Source organism: Festucalex cinctus, chromosome 19 (genome assembly GCF_051991245.1).
Source record: "Festucalex cinctus isolate MCC-2025b chromosome 19, RoL_Fcin_1.0, whole genome shotgun sequence".
NCBI lineage: Eukaryota > Metazoa > Chordata > Actinopteri > Syngnathiformes > Syngnathidae > Festucalex > Festucalex cinctus.
Window position 1 is genome coordinate 17,057,049 of NC_135429.1, and position 12,675 is coordinate 17,069,723.

Here is a 12,675-nt window from a genome sequence, read left to right on the forward strand (position 1 = left end):
TACATTCGTGCTCCTTGTCTTTTGCAAGTGTTTTGTGTTACATTCGTGCTCCTTGCCGTTTGCAAGTGTTTTGTGTTACATTCGTGCTCCTTGCCGTTTGCAAGTGTTTTGTGTTACATTCGTGCTCCTTGCCGTTTGCAAGTGTTTTGTGTTACATTCGTGCTCCTTGCCGTTTGCAAGTGTTTTGTTACATTCGTGCTCATATGGAGAGAAATTTGTGTCATTTTCAATCAAAAAAAAAAAATTTCAATCAAACAAAAAGGGGATTTGCAACCTCAAATAAATTTTAATCAAACAAAAAAGGGTTTTCATATAAAATAAAAATTTGCAAACAAAAAAAAACATTTCAAACATGGATTTGTATTTTAATAAAATCTTTTGCAAACATTTTTTTCGTTTTGTTTGCGAATCTGTTTTTTGGTTGCGAATCTGTTTTTTGATTGAAACCTGTTTTTTGGTTGCGAATCTTTTTCTGTGTTGTGTGGGCGGGGTCCTCCGTTCAACCGATGATAGAAGCCTTGTCATTGGTCAGCTTGGAAGCCGCTGCGACAACTTTCATTGGTCAGATAGGAATGGGGGTGTGACAATGTTCGTCTGACTATTTCCTGGTTCATTTTGTCCAGTCGCCGCCAGCATCGAGGTAAATATAACCCCCCCCCCTCACTTCTAGTTTTCCGTTTTGTTTATCTGACATTTATCTAAAAGCAACCCTTGATCTATCGTTTATCCGGTGATTTGTTCTAACCATTACAATTAACGTAATCACTCACTCAGCATTGCTTAGCCATGTTAGCTAGCTCGGTAACTGATGGTCTGATACATGATACATACATACATTTGTTTCACATACAGGCAGGGCTGGGAATCGAATTTATTTACACTAGCTGCTTCCCCTAAATCTTGGATGTTTGAAGTAGAGATTCAATTCGTGATAATTCTGTGATTATTATTTATTGGTCCTGGTTGTTTACTGTACGAGTCAGGTTGAAAAAGAGGGGGAACTCATGCACCGTCAAAGCGGTGACATTGCTACTACTAGGATCCAGGCCACGTAAACGTTTGATTTTGGTTAGTCTAGTCATGAATCGTGATGTTTTGTTGGTACGAGAAACGGCCCAAATAAACGGCCTGCTGAGATAGCTGTTATTATGCTTATTCCTGATTATTTTATTACATCATTACATTAATAAAATGCTAATTATTAATCACTTATGAGAAGTTCTGGTCATTGAAATAAGTAGCCTCTGCTACATTTATTATGTCTTGGTGGTTTGAAATACAGAGGAAGTGACTGAGATTACGTAATATAAATACATTTAGTTCCTGTGATTGTTTCATTGTAGTTTTCCTGTTTCAATAATGTTCAAAACATGTGTCAAACATAACTTTGTCAGTTTTTTTTTTTTACATGTTTGGTACTTAATTCAAGCACACTTTTCTTTACTTTTTAGATGCAGAAGATGAAGTTGGTGGTTGGTCACCTCTCTTCATGAGGTGATGCTGTGGATAACTGAGCAGGGCCACAAGCACCTGCTTATGTCAGACAGAGAGCAATTTAAAATATCAATAAACTTTTACCACAATTGTGAGGTACAAATGCCAGGTCACACATTATGTTACCCCCTGCACAAACACCATTACATTTCCAACTGCTCATATGAGTGATTACCATTCCTTTAAATCACATCTACTGACTGCTATCACCTTTGATGCCAGATTTGACACAGTGTAATTGAAAGGGCAAAAAAAAAAAAAAAAATCACATCCATTTCATTTTTTTGAGTAATTACAGGCTGTCCCTACCAAAATGTTTGTTTTAAGTTTAACAGTTCATTTTCTGAGCTTTCTTGATTTCTTGTTGGCAGGCCAATCATTTCTTGAGAAAAATGTCTGTATAAAATCTATAAAATGCTGAATAATTGACTGGTTGTTAGTTCATATGCATGCTTTTTTTAATGAAATAAAAGTCAAACTGTTTTGCACAGGAATTTATTTTCATTTTTTACATAAATTTAAATGACCCTTTGGGCCGCGAGACACTAGCACTAGAAGCAACATTGAGAGTCTGCAACTAAATGACGCGACCAAAACTCAAGGACTCCTTGTTTGGATTGATTTGCCGTAAAGCAACAAGTCTTTCCTCAGGTAAACGACAGTGGATGTCAGGTATAACGATCCCGTGTTCACCGTGATGGTCTCTTCGTGCCTCTTCAGCTTGCTGGATCTGTAATATCAAATACATTTATGAAAGCTACAGTAACTCCAAGAACTTTTACTCATATAAAGTTTTTTCCTCTGGTTATCTACGTTTTTACCAGCAATAAAACTGCCCTGGCCTGCTCCTCTTACAGTAAACATGCATCTCGCTATGTCTACATTTTCTACCCCTTGGTCTGCTCGCACTCTAAAAGAAAAAATCTAGTCAGTGTAATTGCAAAAGTACACCTACAACTCAGATTCCCCTTCTGTTTCAATCTGACTCATACAGTAAACAACCAGGACCAATAAATAATAATCACAGAATTATCACGAATTTAATCTCTACTTCAAACATCCAAAATTAAGGGGAAGCAGCTAGTGTAAATATATTCGATTCCCAGTCCTGCTTGTATGTAAAGCGAATGCAAAGGTTTCTTTAGGAGTTAAAAAACAAAACAAAAAAAACCTTCATACTAACCGCTATCCCAATGAGTCGTATATTTGTGTTTTGACTGCCAACAACATAGCTTCATGACTGACTCATGTATCGGACCATCAGTTACCTAGCTAGCAAACATGGCTAAGCAATGCTGAGTGAGTGATTACGTTAATTGTAATGGTTAGAACAAATCACCGGATAAACGATAGATCAAGGGTTGCTTTTAGATAAATGTCAGATAAACAAAACGGAAAACTAGAAGTGAGGGGGGGGGGGGTTATATTTACCTCGATGCTGGCGGCGACTGGACAAAATGAACCAGGAAATAGTCAGACGAACATTGTCACACCCCCATTCCTATCTGACCAATGAAAGTTGTCGCAGCGGCTTCCAAGCTGACCAATGACAAGGCTTCTATCATCGGTTGAACGGAGGACCCCGCCCACACAACACAGAAAAAGATTCGCAACCAAAAAACAGGTTTCAATCAAAAAACAGATTCGCAACCAAAAAACAGATTCGCAAACAAAACGAAAAAAATGTTTGCAAAAGATTTTATTAAAATACAAATCCATGTTTGAAATGTTTTTTTTTGTTTGCAAATTTTTATTTTATATGAAAACCCTTTTTTGTTTGATTAAAATTTATTTGAGGTTGCAAATCCCCTTTTTGTTTGATTGAAATTTTTTTTTGATTGCAAATTCCTTTTTTGTTTGATTGAAAATAAAGACACAAATTTCTCTCCATAAGATTCCCACATTTGGGGAATTCGCAGGGGTCAGCACAACCGAAGTGCAATGGCTGAGCCTCACCCTGGGGGAACCACCTTCTTGATCATGGTATCGCCCCCTGCCAGGTAAGTATGAGTTGGATACGACGCCAGCGCGATTGTCATTCACGCGCACACTATGTGAAGTGACGGTTTCCTAACACGTGAAATTGTGAACCACAATACACACGCATCGGAATACAAGGACGTTTCTGAAGAATAAAGTAAGTCCTCATCACTGTCTGCTGGTCGTAACAATTAGCCCAGCTAACAGCAGAAAGTCCCATGTTATATTGTTTAATAATTACTCTCCAATGCATGATGTGATTTTCCTGGCTGGGCGATGAAGCTGGTTTTTGGAGGGAACTTTATACTTCAATTCACGGTAACTGTACAAAAGGCTCCTAGAAATAGTGTATTATTGTTGAGTGTTTATTTACATGAATCAGAACTTTGTTTGTATTGTTGTGCCTCCCCATGGCATGTGACTACGCGATTACGTATGACGATGTGTCGGGCGTGCATGCGCAGTTCAGTTCAGTAGAGAGCAGGTGGCTACAGCGGTGCTGTAGCAGTCGGATTGATCACGTTGTACGTAGTTTCGTTTGACAGAGTTCATGACCACAAAGTAAGTCAGAAATGTTTATTGTTGCATTGTTTATGTGTATTTCCAACTTGTATGCTAGTTTCGATGGCTATATACGGAGTTTAGAAGTGAACCGCGGGACGCTACAGCTCTGTAACAGTCGCCATTACCAACTGGCTATTTTACTGTTCTTGGTGGCCGCTAGAGGTCCCCATAGACCAGTAAAACATTTACGTGCATTCAAGTGAATTCTAAATGACTGTAGTAGGTCATTTTGAGCAGTATAAATATAATACCTATTGCGTGGGCAATGTTTTCTTTGTGTTTGTCCTTTATGGAGTTTCTAAGGCATATAAATACTTATTATGTCATTGTATAATTTGTGTGACATCTAAATATTGTGCATCCCCTTATTATTGTTATTCTGATATTTCAGACTCTGTTTCACCTGTTTCATCTACATCCATTTCACCTGTTGAAATCAACATCGATCAGAATACAGGAGAATGCGTTATGGTGGTTTGTTGATTCTTTACTGGTTATTCAGGAGATGAGGGTACAGGTGGAGACAATGAGGTCGAGACAAGCGGGTTGAAGCAACAGGTGAAATGGATGTAGATGAAACAGGTGAAACAGAGTCTGAAATATCAGAATAACGCATTCTCCTGTATTCTGATCGATACACCATCCTGTGTAGTGTATACACCTTCCATGAGCCAGCATAATAGCCTCCCCAATACTAACGTAGGAGTTAAAAGATCATTCACTTATGGTTGTCGTCAGTGGATGATGATTATTATCATCATCCACCTATGTAGGAAACGATGAGTAGCGAGAGCCAGTGTGGAGCGACACCTACTGGAGACGTGAGTGTAAAAAAAATCAATTTGTGAAGCAGACATTGACAGTTTAAAAATCTTATAAAACTCAATATGGATTTAATATTGGGAAGATGAAACATCTCAGTCAATGTGCATCATTTAAGACTAATTTAAATTGAGAGTAATGAACAGAAAGTGGAGATATTTACAGGAAAATAAATTGAAGGCAGGCAGCTACAACGCGTCGTCATACACAAGAAATTTGATAATTAACATAACATTAAACTGCGCCCATTCACACGGTAAAACATGCAACGTTTCGAATTGGAATAAAACAGACAAATTACCCGACTACATCAAAACAATAAACATAACTTCCCCTCCCCCACCCCCACTGATGTGGAGCTGTCTGTCAGCTGGGCGAAAGCTTGACACCGCGGCGCTTCCTGAAACCACATTTTTGTAATGCGGCACTTTACATTATCAGTAACGCTAACGGCGTTGTAACGATAGGAACAGTAATTAATTTGATTGCTCTGTTAGTGAAAAAGCAACGCAGTTTCTAACACCGTTATATTTAAACTTCGTTATTCCCAACACTGCTCACAAGCACGCTTAGGGATAATTGGGAACGCCCAATTAACCTGCCGTGCATGTCTTTGGAATGTGGGAGGAGACCGGAGTACCCGGAGAAGACCCACGCAGGCACGGGGAAGGCCATAGAAGTGGGCTCCGCGTGCACAACGTACATACAGACGCTAAAATGATGGAGATAAGACTGGTGGGTTAAACAAACGATAAATGTTTTTACATCGACCTTGCCAGGGGGTGCACCGTTCCTGGAAGTACTGCAATACCAGGTCCATGCGTGGAGAGGACGGAGCAAGCCCCTGTTCCATCTCCATGTTCCAAAAAACAATTTAATATATGATCCCCAAATAGGGGACGTATCAGATATTAAACTGATAAGAACAGATACTACACTTGATCTTAGCCAAAAGGCCGAGAAGCGATACCAACACAGTGAAAGGGGCGAGGTCTTAATTCCAGAGACTACAACCTTAAGTTACGGTTGCTCACATCGCCTCATCATAATGGTCACATGCCGACGCGCCAAACAACTATACTCAGATAATAATGAAGTTCCGTAAACTGTTTTTTTTTTCAACCTGCATCAATCGAATGCTTTCAGATCTTTGTGTGTTGTATGTTTTGTGTCACGTGGTTCACGTGGGACCAATAGAATGCTGCGATAAACTTACCTCTTGATGTTGTACTTGATGCCTGAGGGAATTATTATTATTATTTTTAACTATGCAAAAAATATCAATTTGCAAGAGCAATCGGTTGTTGGTTTAATGCTGTGGCCGACAGTAGAAGAGCTGTTTGATCAACATTTTCTCGAAAAGACAATCACGTGACCTGCCCACTGATCTATATATATGACTGGATAGCCGATAAGCCAAGAATTTTGAGGTCGCGAGGCCGAAGAAATGTTTCTCGGCATACGATACTATACATGTACAGTATCAAAATTGGAGAACATTTGAAACAGTACTAAGTAAGAAACAGCATGATTTATGGTGTGTTAAATGAATTAAACATAAAACAAGAGGACTTCAGACATTTTACAACTTGCCTTAATTACATGTATAAATTACATGATTAATCAAAGCAGCAGTACATACCTGTCCAATTTTTAATTTATTTTTTAACTTGTTATATATATTTTTTTTAAACTTGTTAAAATATAGTGAGCACCCGGTACAAATCCCTCACCCCGCCTCCGGTCTCTACGAGCTGTATGTATCTCATCTGTACGAATACCGTGTAGTTTACAGTTGTCTTCTCGCGAGATGGCAGTAACAAGATGGCCGCCCTGTGACTTCAACGGCTTGCATTGGCGTGGATGGGCTATCGGCTATCAAGTCATATATCCAGGTCAGTGGTGTAACTGTCTTGTATATAAGGCTGCAGAATATTTTGTAGTGATTAGAACATAATTCACCCACGGAACGTTGGGACGAAGGGGGAGTTTGTTGGGATGAAAGGATGAAAGGATAAAAGAACAAAATGTTGGTAGGTCTGTGAGCCTCGCGCAGAGTGAGTTGTTGTTGCTGTTAAACGATGAGAAGCTGATATCAATAAACCGCCGGTCTTTGGCTCCGGACTTCAACACTCTGCCTCCGACTCCCGTCACTGCTCGCTACATTGGTGACCCCGACATCCGCCTCGTTGACGTTTCCGAGGCTGAGAATTTGATCGAATTGAGCGACATGGCGAACTCCGCTGGTCTCAAGTTACCGGAGTTTTGGGTCAGTGTCAGAAGTCCAGCACCAAAATTAGCTTCCCTATTTTTTTTAAACAAATTTATCAGGGGATAGCGCGAACGCAGTCCCCCACTACCACAAATTATGCAGTCGAGATTCCCACACATTTGGGGAATTCGCAGGGGTCAGCACAACCGGAGTGCAACGGCTGAGCCTCACCCTGGGGGAACCACCTTCTTGATCATGGTATCGCCCCCTGCCAGGTAAGTATGAGTTGGATACGACGCCAGCGCGATTGTCATTCACGCGCACACTATGTGAAGTGACGGTTTCCTAACACGTGAAATTGTGAACCACAATACACACGCATCGGAATACAAGGACGTTTCTGAAGAATAAAGTAAAGGCCTCAGTATGCTTCTTCGAGAGGCTCGCGTCGAGGCGTCACGTTGGAGCTCCGCTCGTGCGTTTGCCTTCCGACTTGTGCGCAATACACATCGGTGTCTGCTGGAGTTTCACACCAAGTCCCGCTGTCGCTATGGCTGGGCCGCCACAGAGTGGCGATTCCTCTGCATTTTATGACGGATTCAGGAAGTTCAATTTAATTCAGAAACACGAAACAAAGCCGGAGGGAGAGTAAGTTCATCACCGTGGCAATTAATTATTGCCAATTTGCACCGGTGTCGGCCGTAAACTCGCCAAAACACAACAGCCGTGCGCTTAGCGAACACAGTTTTTTATTTTTGTTATTGTTTTCCGCCTCTCGTCCCAGGCACATATCCACATGCACAGCCGTCGTCTCCGAGCAGGATGTCGATTTGCGCCGCCAGTTGCCTTCACGGAAACTATCTGGGCGGGGGGCGGGGAGAGAGAGAGAGAAAAAAAAAAGAAAAAACGCCATCGAACGGACCAATCAGAAGCGAGCGACGCCCCGCCATCGACGTGCGTCCAACGATTGGCGACGTGTGCACGTCGGCCGGCCACGAGCGACGCAGCACTTAAAATTCATGGCTCGCGTCGATCATGTGATCGACGGCGCTCATCGACGCGAGAGCAAACGTGGAGGCATAAATTAGGCTTGAGTATAGTTGTTTGGCGTGTCGGCATGTGACCATTATGATGAGGCGATGTGAGCAACCGTAACTTAAAGTTGTAGTCTCTGGAATTAAGACCTCGCCCCTTTCACTGTGTTGATATCGCTTCTCGGCCTTTTGGCTAAGATCAAGTGTAGTATCTGTTCTTATCAGTTTAATATCTGATACGTCTCCTATCCGGGGACCATATATTAAATTGATTTTTGCAACAGGGAGATGGAATAGGGGCTTGCTCCGTCCACTCCGCGCATTGACCTGGTATTGCAGTATCTCCAGGAATGGTGCACCCCCTGACAAGGTGAAAGTAAAAACATTTGTTCAACAGGAAGTACCTACACCACCAAGTATTATCTCCGTCAATTTAATGTACGTTGTGCACGCGGCGCCACTTCTATGTCCTTCCTGGGTGGAATTTGCATGTTCTCTCCGTGCCCGCGTGGGTCCGGAGTACCCGGTCTCCTCCCACATTCCAAAGACATGCATGGCAGGTTAATTGGGCGTTCCAAATTGTCCCGAGGTGTGCTTGTGAGTGTGCATGGTTGTTCGTCCAGGGTGTTACCCCGCCTACTGCCCACAGCCAGCTGAGATAGGCTCCAGCACTCCCGTGACCCTTGTGTGGACTACGCGGTCAAGAAAGTTATGTTTATTGTTTTGATGTAGTCGGATAATTTGTCAGTTTTATTCCAATTTGAAACGTTGCATGTTTTACCGTGCGAATGGGCGCAGTTTAATGTTATGTTAATTATTATCTCTCGAAATGCCGTAATGTGTCGGTGCCGCTATGCATTATGGGAAGCAATTGACTGTCGTTAGTGAATTTGCGTACAGTCAGGGGCGTCACGAGGTTTCATAGAAAGGGGGGTGGAGCTTAGACCCGAGGAGATGGACAGATATGAAAGGAATACAATACTGTGTCAAAGTTAAAGAAATCATTAGACTTGAAATGTTATTTCTGTCAGTAAATATCTTCACTTTCTGTTCATTACTCTAAACTAGTCTTAAATGATGCACATTGACTGAGATGTTTCATCTTCCCAATATTAAATCCATATTTACTTTTATAAGATTTTTAGACTCGCGACTCATCGTTTCCTACATAGGTGGATGATGATTATTATCATCATCCACTGACGACAACCATAAGTGAATGATCTTTTAACTCCTACGTTAGCGTGAATTGAAGTATAAAGTTCCCTCCAAAAACCCGCTTCATCGCCCAGCCAGGAAAATCACATCATGCATTGGAGAGTAATTATTAAACAATATAACATGGGACTTTCTGCTGTTAGCTGGGCTAATTGTTACGACCAGCAGACAGTGATGAGGACTTACTTTATTCTTCAGAAACGTCCTTGTATTCCGATGCGTGTGTATTGTGGTTCACAATTTCACGTGTTAGGAAACCGTCACTTCACATAGTGTGCGCGTGAATGACAATCGCGCTGGCGTCGTATCCAACTCATACTTACCTGGCAGGGGGGCGATACCATGATCAAGAAGGTGGTTCCCCCAGGGTGAGGCTCAGCCATTGCACTCCGGTTGTGCTGACCCCTGCGAATTCCCCAAATGTGGGAATCTCGACTGCATAATTTGTGGTAGTGGGGGACTGCGTTCGCGCTATCCCCTGATTAACTTGTTAAAAAAAAATAGGGAAGCTAATTTTTGTGCTGGACTTCTGATACTTGCAATGAGAGTGAGTTCAGTTTATTACCGTCTATTGGGTCGAGGTGAACCACGTGCACAAAACATACAAGAACAATGTGACTAGTGATGGCAAAATGAAGGCCCGTAAAGCAGTGAAGCCCTGCAGTGAAATGCTTCACACACACGTCGGGGCTTCCAGATGATTCATTTCCTCGACTACGCCATCATGTGGAGAAAAATGTATAACATGCTTGGTGCATGCAATAAAATGGTGGGGTGTAAATCATGCTCTAAATACAAAAGAATATATATTTGAAGGGTGTTTTAACATGAATTGTTCTGTGTTACTTTGTCTATGTTTGTGCTTATGCAACAAGTGAAAATGTGAAATGAGGTAAAATAAAGTGCTTATTCATTTTTATTTAAAAACAATATTTTTTCCGAAGTTTTTGGACTCAGGCGGTTTCTTTTTTTTGCAGAGAATTTCACCTGCTTTGGAAAAAAAACTCTTTCACATGGTACTGATGAAGCAGGGGTGCATCGATATGAGATAGCAAGTTTGTATAGAATTGGACGCGTATATTTCTGTGATTCCCAGTACTGAAGGGGACTTTCAACTGTGAACAGAAAAATGTGAATTTGAACACCTTCATAAATCACAATGCTCCAAAACGTTCGATGCGCATGTTAAAAACAACGGTTGTGGAATATTATTGAAAGTGTGCTGGGTCTACACCCGTCTGGCCTAAATCTTCGGTTAGAAAGATTGCAGCGAATCCAGAGATGGGGTTGAGTGTCTTTAATCACCACAATGATGGCAGAACATGGATTTGTTGATTGTTGATGGCAGGGCCGGCGCTAGCTATTTTGGTGCCCTAAGCATAAATGTTTTGTGGATAAAAACACTCCGTCCGCACACCCCATCACCCCTCCGCTGGTAGAAATGAACTGATCTGAGTATTTGTCAGTTTTGCTTTATTAAACAAAATAACTTGTAAGTAGGGCTGGGTTTGAAATATCGATAAATCTCCATCATATCGATACACCTTTTCATATCCCAATATCGATACATAAATCCATGTATCAATATATCGACCCCCCCATTTTTGTCAATTTATTTACACAGCCTGTGCTGTGGTTGTAATTTATTTAAATTATTATTTATTGTTTTTATCAGGCCATGTTAAATGAAACAGATTAATGTAACTGCAATGGATTCAATTCCTAATGTAAATATTCATATTCTTAATAATGCATTAAATTAGAGCAAGAAGTTTCTACTCTTTGCAGCATTGGTACTTTTGACTGTCTAAAATATGTGCTGCATGAATTCCTCAACTGAATCGAGAATCGTTGTGAATCATGAATTGAATCGGGCCCTTGTGAATCGAATTAAATCGATTCTGGAAATCTGTTAATATACAGGTTGGTGTTATTTCCTGCTTGGCATTGCTGCCTGTCGCACCTCCTCCGGTGCCCATGGGTCAGCTGCAGGGTCATCAGCCAGGAACCACCAGTCATTGACGTTTCGCCCCTTTAATCCTGGAACGTCTCCTGGTGGCGGAGCAGTGACAGGGACGTCTCCCTGTCACCCCCTGCAGCTGACGTCGGGGTTAGCTCTTTCCCCAGCTCCTGTCCTTCCTCCTCAGCCAGAGCCAAAAGCTGCCTTTCTCTGCCTCCTCTGCCAGATCTTTTATTACCTTCCGGAGCTTCCCTCCAGTCACTCCTGCCTCCCTCAAGAGGCGTGTGGCAGACAGCCCCACATAGCCTCGGCAGCCAACTTCTACTGGGTAGATGGTGGTCTTCCAGCCTACTTCCCGGCACTCAGCAGCCAGCTCCGAGTACTTGGCCTTCTTGTGCTCAAATGCAGCCTCGATCCCTCCCTCTGCTGGAACAGTCAGCTCGATGAGGTGAACCACTTTTGCCTCGGTGGACCACACTAAGATGTCAGGGCGGAGAGACGTAGTGGTGATCTCTGTGGGGAACCGGAGTTGCCTGTTGAGGTCAACCCTCATGTCTGACACGACGAGGAGAGGTAGGACTCAGTCGCAGGATAAAGGTAGGCCACAAAGGCAATAGGTTTACTCCCGGCCAACAGCTGTCTACTCTCAACTTGAGAGAAGAAAGGGGAATCAAAAAGTGGAGAACTAAAAACGCTCCACTGGGGAGGAAAAAACAGGCAAAAGGTACAGGGGACAACAAAAGGCGCTCCGCTAGGGAGGAAACAAGGCTCAAGGCACAAGGGGTAACTAAGGGCGCTCCGCTGTGGAGGATAAGGCACAAAAACAAGGCAAAACAACAAAGCAACAGGAACAAGGACTCGAGGACTGTGGGACGCTTCCATGCACTGACTGTGACACTTCGGCCCAGAGGGGAGAATGCAGCTGGCTTTTATTGTGTGGGTTGATTGGTGGCAGGTGGTGATAATCATGGGCGGGGACCGGTAATGAGTGAGCGGCAGGAAGGGTAAGTGACCTGGAGTGATAGGAGAGTAAGGATTTTCATAATAATACAGGAAACATGGATAACAAAATAAAAGCATGGCCTGTCACGCAGGTGGCGGCGTGACAGTACCCCCCCCCTCAATGGCCGGCTCCTGACGGCCATCCGACCCATAGAGTCCAAAAACAAGGGCGGGCGGAAGGGGGCACGGAGGTGGGAACACGGCCCACCCCTCCGTCCCAGACAAAAGGGCAGTCCAGGAGGGCGACCATGAAGCCAGACAAGGGGCCGTTCAGGATGTTCCCGATAGAAGAGTCCGCGGGCGGACTTGACGTGACTTGGCGAGGCGTAGCAGACGTGGCGTGGCAAGCTTGGCAGACTTGACGAGGCGTGGCAGGCTTGGCAAACGTG

At 42.8% G+C, this 12,675-nt stretch overlaps 4 non-coding genes and 1 pseudogene across 4 annotated transcripts; 2 read left to right on the top strand and 3 right to left on the bottom strand.

The window, feature by feature from the left end:
• Positions 1-3,353: 3,353 nt before the first annotated feature.
• On the bottom strand, positions 3,354-3,502 carry LOC144008263 (U1 spliceosomal RNA; annotated as a pseudogene).
• Positions 3,503-5,637: 2,135 nt separating this feature from the next.
• Positions 5,638-5,828, bottom strand: LOC144008167 (U2 spliceosomal RNA). Its single transcript, XR_013280692.1, has one exon. It is a non-coding gene; the product is annotated as a U2 spliceosomal RNA (small nuclear RNA).
• A 1,360-nt stretch (positions 5,829-7,188) lies between these two features.
• LOC144008250 (U1 spliceosomal RNA) lies at positions 7,189-7,355 on the bottom strand. The gene has a single exon (XR_013280763.1). It is a non-coding gene; the product is annotated as a U1 spliceosomal RNA (small nuclear RNA).
• A 924-nt stretch (positions 7,356-8,279) lies between these two features.
• On the top strand, positions 8,280-8,470 carry LOC144008177 (U2 spliceosomal RNA). Its single transcript, XR_013280701.1, has one exon. It is a non-coding gene; the product is annotated as a U2 spliceosomal RNA (small nuclear RNA).
• Positions 8,471-9,639: 1,169 nt separating this feature from the next.
• On the top strand, positions 9,640-9,805 carry LOC144008224 (U1 spliceosomal RNA). Its single transcript, XR_013280740.1, has one exon. It is a non-coding gene; the product is annotated as a U1 spliceosomal RNA (small nuclear RNA).
• The last annotated feature ends 2,870 nt before the right edge of the window (positions 9,806-12,675 follow it).